Consider the following 13333-nt stretch of genomic DNA (forward strand, 5'->3'; position numbering starts at 1 on the left):
ACAAGTTAGGGTGTTTCTATTAAAGTGGCCAGTGCATGGAAGCACAAAGTTAGTGTTTCTAATAAAGTGGCCAGCTCAAGTTCAGTTACAAGCTATGGTGTTTCTAATAAAGTGGCCAGTGGATGGATGCACAAGTTTAGTGTTTCTGATAAATTGGCCAGTAAAAGTTCAGGTACAAGTTAGGAAAGTACAAGTTAGCATGTGTCTATTAAAGTGGCCAGTGCATGGAAGCACTAGGTTAGTGTTTCTGATAAAGTGGCCACTTTGAGTCCATTTACAAGTTAGAGTGTTTCTAATAAAGTGGCCAGTGCATAGAAGCACAAAGTTAGTGTTTCTAATAAAGTGGCCAGCTCAAGTTCAGTTACAAGCTATAGTGTTTCTAATAAAGTGGCCAGTGGATGGATGCACAAGTTTAGTGTTTCTGATAAATTGGCCAGTAAAAGTTCAGGTACAAGTTAGGGACACCAATAATGGTGTTGCTATTAATGTGGGCAGTGCATGGAAGCACAAGGTTAGTGTTTCTGATAAAGTGGCCAGTACAAGTTAGTAAAGTACAAGTTAGGGTGTTTTAATAGAGAGGCCATTGAGTTGAGTTTATATTTGCATTGTAACTGTGTGGTTTATGAAGGTGATCTTGATGGACTTATTCCATCCTGTTTCTATTTTTGGAGTTGTGGAACTTCTGCTGCAATAGGAACATTCCTTGTCTGTGCGAATTACAATTAGTCATATTTTTCTTATTTTTATTCCCTATTTTATTCTAAATAAAGTAATTCTCTATAAAGGCTTAGTAGTTAAGCTGGCCCAAACACAGCCGTGTGTGTAGACAGTTAGACAGTCCAGTGTTTTAAGAATGTCGCATAAATTACAGCCACCAACACTTAGCTCCTAAATCTGTTCCGAGTGTATCAGCCGAGTTTCATACACACACAAGAGCTACGACCCCTTCGGCCATCAAAATTTCAATGAGAAGGGATCTTTTATGGAGCTTTATGACTGAATATGTTTGCTTTTAATGGAAATTGACCATAAATAAGCTCTCTTCTTGAACCCGTTTGTCACTCTTTCTCAGGCTAAGTGAAGCGTTCAGCGTGAGAAGAAGCAGGGCGCTCGGTGAACGCTCTCTTTTATGATTTAATCGCCTGTGCTGTGTCCACAGCGTGCCCTGGTCAATCTCACCGTGTTTAGATTCCTCTCAGCATCCGGTGGTTGTTTATGGTCCTGTTATTAAATTGTGCCCGGGTGCACACACACACACACACACACACACACACCGACGACTGAACTGTGCCTTCAGTGTCGCTCTATGTAAATGTGTATACATTTGTATGTAAGATTATTACAGATTATTATTATTAGAGATACATTCATTGAAATCGAATAAAACTAATGTGTGAATGTAATGATTACATATGTGCAGTGGCTTACAAAAGTAGTCATACCCCTTGAACACATTTTGTCACCTTGCAACCACAAACTTTATTATATTGAGATTTTAAGCAATAGACCAACACAAATTAGCACATAATTGCCTTTAGAAGTCACTGAATTAGTTAATAGAGTCTGGCTGTGCAAAATTTTGTCTCAGTATAAACATAAAACACATGTTCTGTGAAGGCCTCAGTGGTTTGTGTTTTTTAGAGAACACTAGTGAACAAACAGCATCAGGTCAGAGATAATGTTGTGGAGACATTTAAAGCAGGGTTAGGTTATAAGAACATATCCCAAGCTTTCAGCTTCCCAAAGAGTTCTGTTCAATCCATCAACCAAAATTAGAAAAATAATTCTACAACTGCAAACCTACCAAGACATGGCTATCCACCCAAACTGACAGATCGAGCAAGGACAGCACTGGTCAGAGAAGTGTCCAGGAGGCCCATGGTCACTCTGGAGGAGCTGCAGAAATCAATCTGTTTTGCAAAGAAGAATGAGCAAAAATCATCTGGTAGAGATATACCCTAAAAGACCTGCAGCTGTTATTTGCAGTGAAAGGTGGCTCTATGAAGTGTTGATAAAAACTTTTCAGAGTCAATCATTCAGATTCAGACACCACGAGAGATAGGCAAAAGGGAGGCTTGGTTCACTAGAAAAAAAAAAAACGCAGCACACGACTGGGCTGCGCTTCAGCCAACTAGCAGAGACCCAAGAAAAGATTGAAGATGGCGTGGGAGTAGAGCGACATTTAGTGATCTGACAGCCACCTACTGTGCCACGTTTAGGTAGCAAAAAAACCCCGACAGCCAGCTAGCTTTTACCAATGTTAGCCGACGTTGTACATGACTCAGGTTGTTTTGTGGTAGGCTAACCAAACTAAGTTACATGCAGCTGATAACATTTCATTTTATAAAGCAAGATGAATGACGGACATAAAGCACTATTTGAATTATTCACATGCAGGTTGTCTTAATGCAGAAAATTCGAAATGCCCACGGAAAAGAGACAAATACAGGAGAGAGAGAGACTCTTTTTTTGAGACTCTTTTCTGATTTTTTTTAAATTACATTTTTTAAAACTGTATTATTTTTATTTCACTTCACAATTATGTGCTACTTTGTGTTGGGCTATTGCTTCAAATCTCAATACAATGCATTTAAGTTTGTGGCTGGAAGGAGACAAAATGCGTTCAAGTTCAAGGGGTATGAATATTTTGCAAGTGATGTGCCCCCCTCTCAGAGTATGTCTACTGGACAAAACGTGTTTATGTAGTAGAGACATGTTTAGAAGTCAACAGTCTTTCACCAAGAGGAGCACTACCCAGAAAGTATCCTCTGAGAGCCTGTCTATAGGTCCACACCTACCATGTTGAGTTTTTATAGCAACCATTATTTTTTATGCCAGTGATTTTTTTCTTATTTTAGTGAGTGGATATTGTATATTTAAACATATACTTGTTAAACTGTCTATGTGTATTATTGATAAAGCAAAGCATCGTGTCTGCAAAATATTACGTTTAATATTAAGTCTACTGGCTGAAAGTACAAATATATGAGATAAAATATAACCCAGACCCCATTCTGACCCTTACCCAACACTATCCTAACTCTGACCCCATTCCGGCCCCGTACCCAACACTGTCCTAACTCTGACCCTATTCTGACCCTTACCCAACACTGTCCTAACTCTGACCCCATTCTGACCTTCACCCAACACTGTCCTAACTCTGACCCCATTCTGACCTTAGCCAACACTGTCCTAACTCTGACCTAACCCTGACTCCAGCTCTTCCAGACCCAACATTGACCTAGTGCTGACTCTCAATCCTAACCCTGACCCCAACCTTACCAAACACTGACCTAACCCTGATTCCAGCTCTTCCTGACCCAACATTGACCTAGTGCTGACTCTCATTTCTAACCCTGACCTAACCCTGACTCCAGCTCTACTCTGACCAAACATTGACCTAGTGCTGACTCTCAGTCCTAACCCTGACTCTTACCTTACCAAACACTGACCTAACCCTGACTCCAGCTCTACTCTGACCAAACATTGACCTAGTGCTGACTCTCAGTCCTAACCCTGACTCTTACCTTACCAAACACTGACCTAACCCTGACTCCAGCTCTACTCTGACCAAACATTGACCTAGTGCTGACTCTCAATCCTAACCCTGACCCCACCCCTACCAAACACTGACCTAACCCTGACTCCAGCTTTACTCTGACCCAATATTGACCTAGTGCTGACTCTCAATCCTAACCCTGACCCCAACCTTACCAAACACTGACCTAACCCTGACTCCAGCTCTACTCTGACCAAACATTGACCTAGTGCTGACTCTCATTTCTAACCCTGACCCCAACCTTACCAAACATTGACCTAACACTGACTCCAAACTTTCCAAACACTGACCTAACCCTAAAACTACTCTGACCCAGTGCTGACTCCCAACCCTACTCTTAACCCATAATCCTAGCTTTACTCTGACCCAGCACTAACCCTGTGCTGAGCCTAACCCTAACCCTGACCCCAGTTTGATCATGACCTTAGCCTGACCCCAGTCTTCTGTGTTTACATTAAAATTGTTTGTATGTATTTTTACCTCTGTTAATAAAGTGGATCTGATATTCAGCTGCAATTCTGATGTGTGCTCTTTAGAGGAGGAGAAAAAACACATGAAAATACATACTGGTTAAACACTTTGTGTGTGTGTGTGTTTGTGTAAGAGACAAAGAGAGAGAGAGAGAGAGAGACAGCACTGTAAAAGTTATCTGTGTATCTGAGTGATTGATTTGGGGTGTGTTTGTTAAAGTGTTTGCAGTGCACTCTGGAGTGACCCAGTTCGGGACCGCAGACCCCCAGCACCCCTCACACCACCGAGCCGATAAACTCGTAACTCTTGTTTCTTCACGCAATGGAAAAACACACCAAAGTGCCAGAGGAAATAAATGAGGAGAGATTAGAATCAACGCCCAGAGCAGAGACAGCCTTAAAATCAGCCCATTATAGAACCAGCGCCCGACAGCCACCAGCTGCCAGACTGTGTGTGTATAAAGAAACACACAAATACAAGGGTGTGTGCTTCACAAAGAGCTCACCAGTGCAGTCCTTACCATGAAACAAAGAGACCAATGGCATTTTCACACATGAACATATTAAACCAATACTAAGTCAGCCCTGGTCTCATTTTGACCCTGACAAAATAGTGTCCCAATAGTGATCATATTCTGATCCAATACTGAACCTAGTTTTACCCTGACCTAACACTGACCCAATAGTAACCCTGTACTGACCCAATACTGAACCCAATTTTACCCTGACCCAATAGTAACCCTGTACTTACCCCATTATTACCCTGACCCAACACTGATCCAAAAGAAACCCAATACTGACCCCAATTTTACCATTACCTAATATTAACCCTATACTGACCCTATTATTACCCTGACCCAACACTGACCCAATATTAACCCTATACTGACCCCATTTTTCCCCTGACCCAACACTGATCCAATAGTAACCCTATACTGACCCCATTTTCCCCTGACCCAATAGTAACCCTATACTGAACCTATTTCTACCCTGACCCAATAGTAACCCTATTTTGATCCAATACTTACCCAGTTTGACCTTGATCTAGCACTGTAACCAGTCTCATTTTGACCCAACATTGACCTACTGTTGACTACATCCTTATGCCAACATTGACCTTACCCCACCCCATTCTGACCCAATACTGACCTGATTTTGACCCAAGATTTACCCAACTGTTAACTCCATTCTGACCCAAAGCTGAATTTATACTGACCAACACTGACCCTCTTCTTATTTTGATCCAACATTGAGCCAATGTTGAGCCAATAATGATCCCATTCTGACCCAACACTCTCCCCATTTTGACCCTAACCCAAAACTGTCCCCATTCCGCCAACTCTATCCTGACACAAAACTGAACTTATACTGACCCAACACTGTCCCCCTTTTGACCTTGACCAAACATTGAGATACTGCCAACTCTTGAACCAAAGCTAAACCCATTCTGACCCTGACCCAACATTGACCCAACTGCTGCCAGCATCCTAACCTAACCCCATTCTGACCTAACACTGCTCCCATTCCCACCTTGACCCAACATTAACCTAGAGCCAACTCCATCCTGTACCAAAGCTGAATCTTTTCTGACTCAAAGCTGACCACATTCTGATTCTACACTACCCCCATTCTGAACCTGACCCAACATTGACCCAACTGCTGACTCCATCCTGACCCAGCTTACCTTTTCTCAACCGAACACTGACCCACCATAGTCCCCAATTTAAACCCTGATCCAACTCTGTCCCTATTCTGCCAACTCCAATCTGACCCAGAGCTGAATATATACTGACCCAGCTCTGTCCCCATTCTGACCCTGACCCAACCTTGACCTAAAACCAATTCCAACACTGACCCTTTTTTCTGATCCTGACCTAAAACATATGCAACACATATCTGATGTCAGGTGTTTTACAGGTTTTTACTAGTTAATGTGTTAATCAGTTTAAAATGCGGAAGACCAAAAGTTAAACATCTTAGACCATCTCAGATGGTTCAAATTTATTCTTATGAATGTTTGAAGGTATGATTGACCTCTAGATGAACACTGTGCTGAGTTCTAGAACTGTGGAGAGCTCTGTCCTATCAAGAGCTGGACCTTTTTTCACACAAGTCAAGCATTACCCAGAAAAGGAAAGCATGTGTTCACACCACACACTGCCTTATAAAACACGCGCACACACACACACACACACACACACGGGCAGTAAAAGTTGAGGCTGGCAGTATTTATGGTGCCATTCATCACACTTCGAGCCCCAGCAGAAACATCCTCAAACATTCCCAATCGGGACTAAACACATTATACACTCATGTAAACACTGCCGTGACCACACTGTCGCCCATAACAAACACCACACTGCCCTTTACATTAGCCAAGCCTGCACACGGCCTTCAGAAGCGTTAGCCGCTAGATATAGTTTGTTTAAAATTATCAAACTTAAGGTGAACTCTCAGACATCAGTATGGATCTCTCAGTGGTGAGCGCAGGAGGAGCGGTCACTCTGTCTGACGGAGCTGAATGTGTTTAGAACTTTAATGTCTAATGATGAGTTGGATTAATTAGTAAAGACAGTAAGTGAAGCTGAACAGACAGAACGTTTTAATGTTTTACCTCTATTAAAACTCTATCTATATAGAAAATGCAATATAAGTAAGTATAAGAACAAATATTGATGGATCTCTGTAGGAGATCCTCAAGGCTGGCCCAAGCCTTTATAGGGCCCCATATATTTAATCACCTCACTACCAGATGTTTTATCATTCTATAGGCTACAATGTGTGTATAACATTTCCACTATTATTATTTCTTGTGACTCTTGTGTCTATTTTTATTTCTCTTTCTTATTCTGTGAATCTGACTGCAAGGCAGCTTTACTATTGGCAAGATAAAGAGAAATATATACAGTATTGTGCAAATGTTTTAGGTACCTGTGGGAATTTCAGTAAAGAAAAAGCTTCTTATCTGTGAAGTAAGTGTTTATTAGCTCAGAGAAACCATATCATCATAATAATTATCACCTGGTTTGGTAAATTTGTGAATTTGGTAAATCAGGTGAGCTGCTGACGGAATTGAACATTATATACACATGTTGGCTGAGGAGCATCCAGGAGAAATCTGGAACTACACTTTATTCTTCAGCTTGGTTCACAGTATGTCACATACTTAGTTAAAAATGAGAATTCTTTGTTACGTTTTACTGTATGTATGTTTAATTGCATCTGTTCAAATCGTATGTGGTGCTTTTTTAGGTAAAACACTCATATTGCTGAGATAAATGGATTAGTGTACTTTGCTATAGTGCCTAAAATGTTTGCACAGTACTGTATATTTAATGCAAAGTCTATTTAATGCAAATTCTCTATTTTAACAGCTTACATTTATATCTAGTGTTAGCTATTGGGCTTTTTGAAAGCAAATGTGTGGGATGCTGTTAGTCTGGTTTATCAACAATCCACACCAATGCAATATCTGCTGGAGTGAGAGGAGTTAAACTGCATGGGATGTTTGATTATCGCTGGACGCCATTAGGAACCTCTACAACTCCACGGCAGGATGTTTGGCATATTGTGTTCCTTGTAACCTTTGTTTTCTCTCTAAATTGAATATTGCAATTCAACACTTCCTTCTGGGTGCAACTCAGAATGGTATTTTGATGATGAGTGTATTTACTCTCGGGGAAAAAAATGTGCTCCTGTGGATAAGTATCTTTACAGGACATGCTTTAAATTCTTATAACAAGTGTTCCCTTGCTGGACATTCCTCCATTAGTCCATGCACTCCTTTAAGGGACTGTACTTGTAGAAGTGCTTGTATAAGTAAGTCTATGTACTCCTAATCGTGATCTTTTGTCCAGAATTTATGAAGTTGTCCAAGTGAAACCTCAGAGAAATGATTCCTCCCTGGACAATTTATCATCAGAAGATTAAGGACGTCCCAAAGCTTTAGGATTCCCAGCTGACTGGCTCCCGTACACAAACAGCCGTTTATAATACGAGCTGTAAAATCAAATATTATGCTGACTTGAAACAGCGCAGCTGCTGGGAGCCACAAACTCTATCCATTAATAACAGCACCTACCAGAACAGAACGCACTGCGGCCGGGGGGCCGGGGGGCCGAGGGGCCGCGGGCCAGACGCACCATCGCTTCCTGATATGTAGGTTCTTCTCAAGTGCCTCTGTCATCTTCAGCCTGGGGTCAAGAAAACAGATCAAGGGCTGTTCTTGAAAAGTGTTCCGAAGATAAATATTTGAAAATTCTTCAAATAAATGTTTTAACTTTCAAATTAATGTTTAACTCTCTCTCTCTTTCTCCCTCTCTTTCTCTCTCTCTTTCTGTTTCTCTCTATTTCTCTCTCCCTGTTTCTCTCTTTCCTTCTCTCTCTCTCTTTCTCTCTAGTTTATTTCTAGTTGGTATGTTATAAATTATAGGTAAGGTTCTCATTTGAAACCATATAAGTGACCTGAGGTCTGAGCTGACCATGTTTGCTGTGTGTGTATGTGTGTGTGTGTGTGTGTGTGTGTGTTTCTCACACTTGTGGCTAATAAAGAGTTGGACAGAGAGCGGAAGATTAGCAGCTTTATTCTTTTCCGCTGCAGTTACTGATCTGCTTTCCTTTTCTCTTATTCCAGTAACCATTTCCAGTTTTCCAGAACAGAGAAAAACAGTGCTGAACATCTGTCCATCAAACACATCCACTAACATCTTTAGCTCTCTCTCTCTCTCTCTCTCTCTCTCTCTCTCTCTCCGTTTACCTCTCTTTCTCTTTGTTTATCTATTACTCTGTTGCATGTGCACAGTCTCTGGTCCTCTCTTTTTATTTGTCTCTCTCTGCCTCTTCTACTCTCTCTGTATTTTTTTCTTGCTCATTTTTGTTTTCTCTCTCTCTTTTGTCTCACTCTGCCTTGCTTGTCTTTTATGTCTTTTTCTTCTTTCCTCTAACTCTCCTCTCTTTCTTTATCTCTCTGTCTCTTCCACTCTTTCTATTCCTTTCTTGCACACTGTTATTTGTTCTTTCTCTCACTGTCTGTCTCTACTTTCTTCTCTTGTTTCTGTCTCCTCACTCTTTCACTTTCATCACTCCATGTCTCTCTTTTTCACTTTACGCTTTCTTTCTAGGTTAATCTAGTTTACTCTCTCTCTCTCTGTTGCATGTACGCAGTCTCTGTTCCTCTATTTCGCTCTCCCTCAGTCATTTTCACATTTTTTAATTCCCTCTCATTTTCTTTCTCTCTCTCTCTCTGCCTCTTCTGCTCTCTCTGTATTTCTTTTTTGCTCATTCTTGTTTTCTCTTTCCATCTTTTGTCTCACTCTTGTCTTTCTCTTCTTTTCTGTCTATTCCTTCTTTCCTCTCTCTCATCTCTCTCTTTTACATTTCACCCTCTCTCTTTATTTGTCTCTCTATCTCTTTCACTCTCTCTATTTCTTCCTTGTTCACTATTTTTTCTAATTTCTCTTGGTATCTTTTCTCTCTTGTTTTAAAGTATAGTATAAAACCACATAAGTAAAATATTGGTGAATAACACACTCACACACACACACACACACACACACACATACATACAGAGAGATGGACACAAATTAATCTTCTTCAGATCTTCTGCTGCATCTGAGCTAATCAGTTCTAATGTTTTCAGATTTCCTTGGTGGGAAAATTTGATTTGCGGTGTCTATTCCGGTCGGGTCATCTGTGTGTGACCATTCCTCATGTGTGACCGGTCCAATCAGTGCAGTCTGACCACCGGGTCAGTCAGAGCACTCTCTATCACTCTGTATCACCCCTCACACACTGATTTACACGCATACAGCACTCTGTTCCTGCAGGAAATGAGTGTGATAATCAATATATTACCTTCTGTTACTTACTGACCATGATAACACACACACAAACACATACACTCACTTTACTGTATATTCTTAAAATGTTATGTTTCCTTTTAAAAAAGCAGTGGCTCCATATACAACTTATAAAGGATAGAACCCTTTAAGCCAGGGGTGTCCAAACATTTGCGGCCTGTTTCCTTTTTTGGAGTGGCCCGCGATGTATTTTAGAAATAGAATGAAAGTTGGCCCGCTGTTAAGCAGGTTTTTATAATGTGAGATTTTTAACATTTTGCGGGTGTAAATGTACTGCTTGCGAGCACAAAAAAAAAGAGAATCGTGTTCACACTGAAAAAAATTGTGCTCCCGAACTTCATTTTTCTTCTCTCTGGTGTTTTTTTTTCTCTGGAATTCACTGTTGTCTTCGTGCTATATGTGAATTGCCTGCAGCGTCGCTTTTTCCTGGAGTGTTGAAAGGGGTGGTTTTGACAGTTTGGGGGCGGGGTCAGGCTCACCCTCCTCTGCAAATGCTATTTTCTGAACTGTGTAACTTGAAATAAAAACTGAAATGTGTGCACGTATATACAGGGGTTGGACAATAAAACTGAAACACCTGTCATTTTAGTGTGGGAGGTTTCATGGCTAAATTGGAGCAGTCTGGTGGCCAATCTTCATCAATTCAACATTGCACCAGTAAGAGCAGAGTGTGAAGCTTCAATTAGCAGGGTACGAGCACAGTTTTGCTCAAAATATTGCAATGCACACAACATTATGGGTGACATACCAGAGTTCAAAAGAGAACAAATTGTTGGTGCACGTCTTGTTGGCGCATCTGTGACCAAGACAGCAAGTCTTTGTGATGTATCAAGAGCCACGGTATCCAGGGTAATGTCAGCATACCACCAAGAAGGACCAACCACATCCAACAGGATTAACTGTGGACGCAAGAGGAAGCTGTCTGAAAGGGATGTTTGGATTGTATCCAAAAAACATAAAACCTCGGCTGCCCAAATTACGGCAGAATTCAATGTGCACCTCAACTCTCCTGTTTCCAACAAAACTATATATATATATATATATATATATATATATATATATATATATATATATATATATATATATATATCTTTATACTCTTTTTAACTGTGCTGCAGTGACACAAGGCCTTGGAAGTTGTTTGTGTTTATCAAGGACACAGAGCTAAAGAACACCATGATAAGAAAATGTTAATGCCCAGACAGGTCAGAGTTGATCGCGTCATCTGAGCTGATAACAAGCTGATAACTGGAAACTGTTGGCGTAGTCATACTAATAGATTCTATCCTATTTTATACGATCCTATTTGTTTACATACGGCATTATTGGCATAAAGGTATGTATAACCTCTTTAATGAAGACTTCAATGTGTTAAGGTAGGGGAGGAGATACCCAAATGTACTCTCACCCCCTCACCTGGCTTTTCCTTTCTTTTTTTAATTTCTTTCTTTCTTTCTTTCTTTCTTTCTTTCTTCATCTTTTAAATCTTTCTACTCTTTAGGATTTTAACAGTCATTAATAAAGATTGGGAGTTCTCACATTCCAGTTGTATCTAAGTCATTCTCTTTATTACAGTCTGTATTCCATCAACATAATTCTAAATAATAATGTTTTGTTAGTAAAATCTGGTACATAAAGATGCAGTATATAAAACAGCGCTGCAAACTGTTTTACTAGATTGAAACTGTCTGCATCACACCGTCACAGTAGGTTTGTACACATGCTGTGTGTGTGTGGGGGGGTGTGTGGCAAAAACAGGCTCAGTCTGTGAATCCTGACGGAAATTCATCATCACACTTCTGCTTTTCTCAGGAGTAGATGAACTTCAGTGAACCTCGCAGGAATAGACGATATGTGCATTGGTGTGTGTGTGTGTGTGTGTGTTAGCGTTATGGTCAGCAGTGTGTGAGTAAGATTGTTGCAGTCTGAGTGCCAGCATCAATCAACCACTCCAGGCTTTGTCTGCTAACATATTCTTCTATAGCTACTGTTGCTAGATTGGAGAAGCTATATAATAATATATAATCTAATAATAATAATAATAATAATAATAATATATAATCTAATAATATATAATCTAATAACTGATGGACACAGTAGTATTTCAGGATTGAAATGAGGTTTATTGTACTAACAGAAAATGTGCAATATGCATTAAACCAAAATTTGACCGGTGCAAAAGTATGGGCACCCTTATCATTTTATTGATTTTAATACTCCTAACTCATTTTTACTGACTTACTGAAGCACAAAATTGGTTTGGTAACCTCATTGAGCTTTGAACTTCATAGCCAGGTGTATCCAATCATGAGAAAAGGTATTTAAGGTGGCCAATTGCAATTGTTCTCCTATTTGAATCTCCTCTGAAGAGTGGCATCATGGGCTCATCAAAACAACTCTCAAATGATCTAAAAACAAAGATTGTTCAACATAGTTGTTCAGGGGAAGGATACAAGAAGTTGTCTCAGAGATTTAACCTGTCAGTTTCCACTGTGAGGAACATAGTAAGGAAATGGAAGACCACAGGGACAGTTCTTGTTAAGCCCAGAAGTGGCAGGCCAAGAAAAATATCAGAAAGGCAGAGAAGAAGAATGGTGAGAACAGTCAAGGACAATCCACAGACCACCTCCAAAGAGCTGCAGCATCATCTTGCTGCAGATGGTGTCTCTGTGCATCGTTCAACAATACAGCGCACTTTGCACAAAGAGAAGCTGTATGGGAGAGTGATGCGAAAGAAGCCATTTCTGCAAGCACAAGCTGCATACAAGGCTATCCAGGACAAAACTTGCTTCCTTCTGCTCTGGCAATGTTCCTCAATTCTAAAAACTGTTTGTCCCCAAGCAGGACAATGCTCTATGTCACACAGCTAGGTGAATCAGGGTGTGGATGAACGACCACCGAATCAAGACCCTGTCATGGCCAGGACAATCTCCAGCCCTGAACCCCAAAACCTCTAAAATGTAATTAAGAGGAAGATGGATGGCCAGAAACCATCAAACAAATCTGAACTGCTTAAATTTTTGCACCAGGAGTTGCATAAAGTCACTCAAAATCAGGGTTATTACACCAAATATTGATGTCTAAAGTCTAAAAACATATGAACTTTTTTTCTTTGCATTATTTGAGGTTTGAAAGCTCTGCATCTTTTTTTTTTGTTGACCATTTCTTTTTTTTTATGCAAATAAATGCTCTAAATTTATTTGGAATTTTGGAGAAATGAGAAGTGTTGTTGGTAGTTAATAGAATAAAACAACAATGTTAATTTTACTCAAACATCTACCTAGTTAGATGTTTCAATAGTTCAATTGGAGAAACTGATCACTTTTCTTTAGCTGAATATTAATACATCTATTAAAGTTGACCAGTCATATCATGAAATATATTGGGTTCAAACTGTCTGCAAGTAAATATATTAAATAAACGCCAAAGGGTGTGTAAAACACGTA

General features: G+C 40.1%; 1 long non-coding RNA gene across 1 annotated transcript; it reads right to left on the reverse strand.

Moving 5' to 3' along the window:
* Positions 1-2672: 2672 nt before the first annotated feature.
* On the reverse strand, positions 2673-3736 carry LOC125780669 (uncharacterized). The gene is made up of 3 exons (XR_007423941.1): positions 3674-3736; positions 3362-3491; positions 2673-3293 (listed from the first exon to the last, which is right to left on the reverse strand). It is a non-coding gene; the product is annotated as an uncharacterized LOC125780669 (long non-coding RNA).
* Between the last annotated feature and the right edge of the window lie 9597 nt (positions 3737-13333).

The sequence above is a fragment of the Astyanax mexicanus genome, chromosome 13, assembly GCF_023375975.1.
Source record: "Astyanax mexicanus isolate ESR-SI-001 chromosome 13, AstMex3_surface, whole genome shotgun sequence".
NCBI classification, from domain to species: domain Eukaryota; kingdom Metazoa; phylum Chordata; class Actinopteri; order Characiformes; family Acestrorhamphidae; genus Astyanax; species Astyanax mexicanus.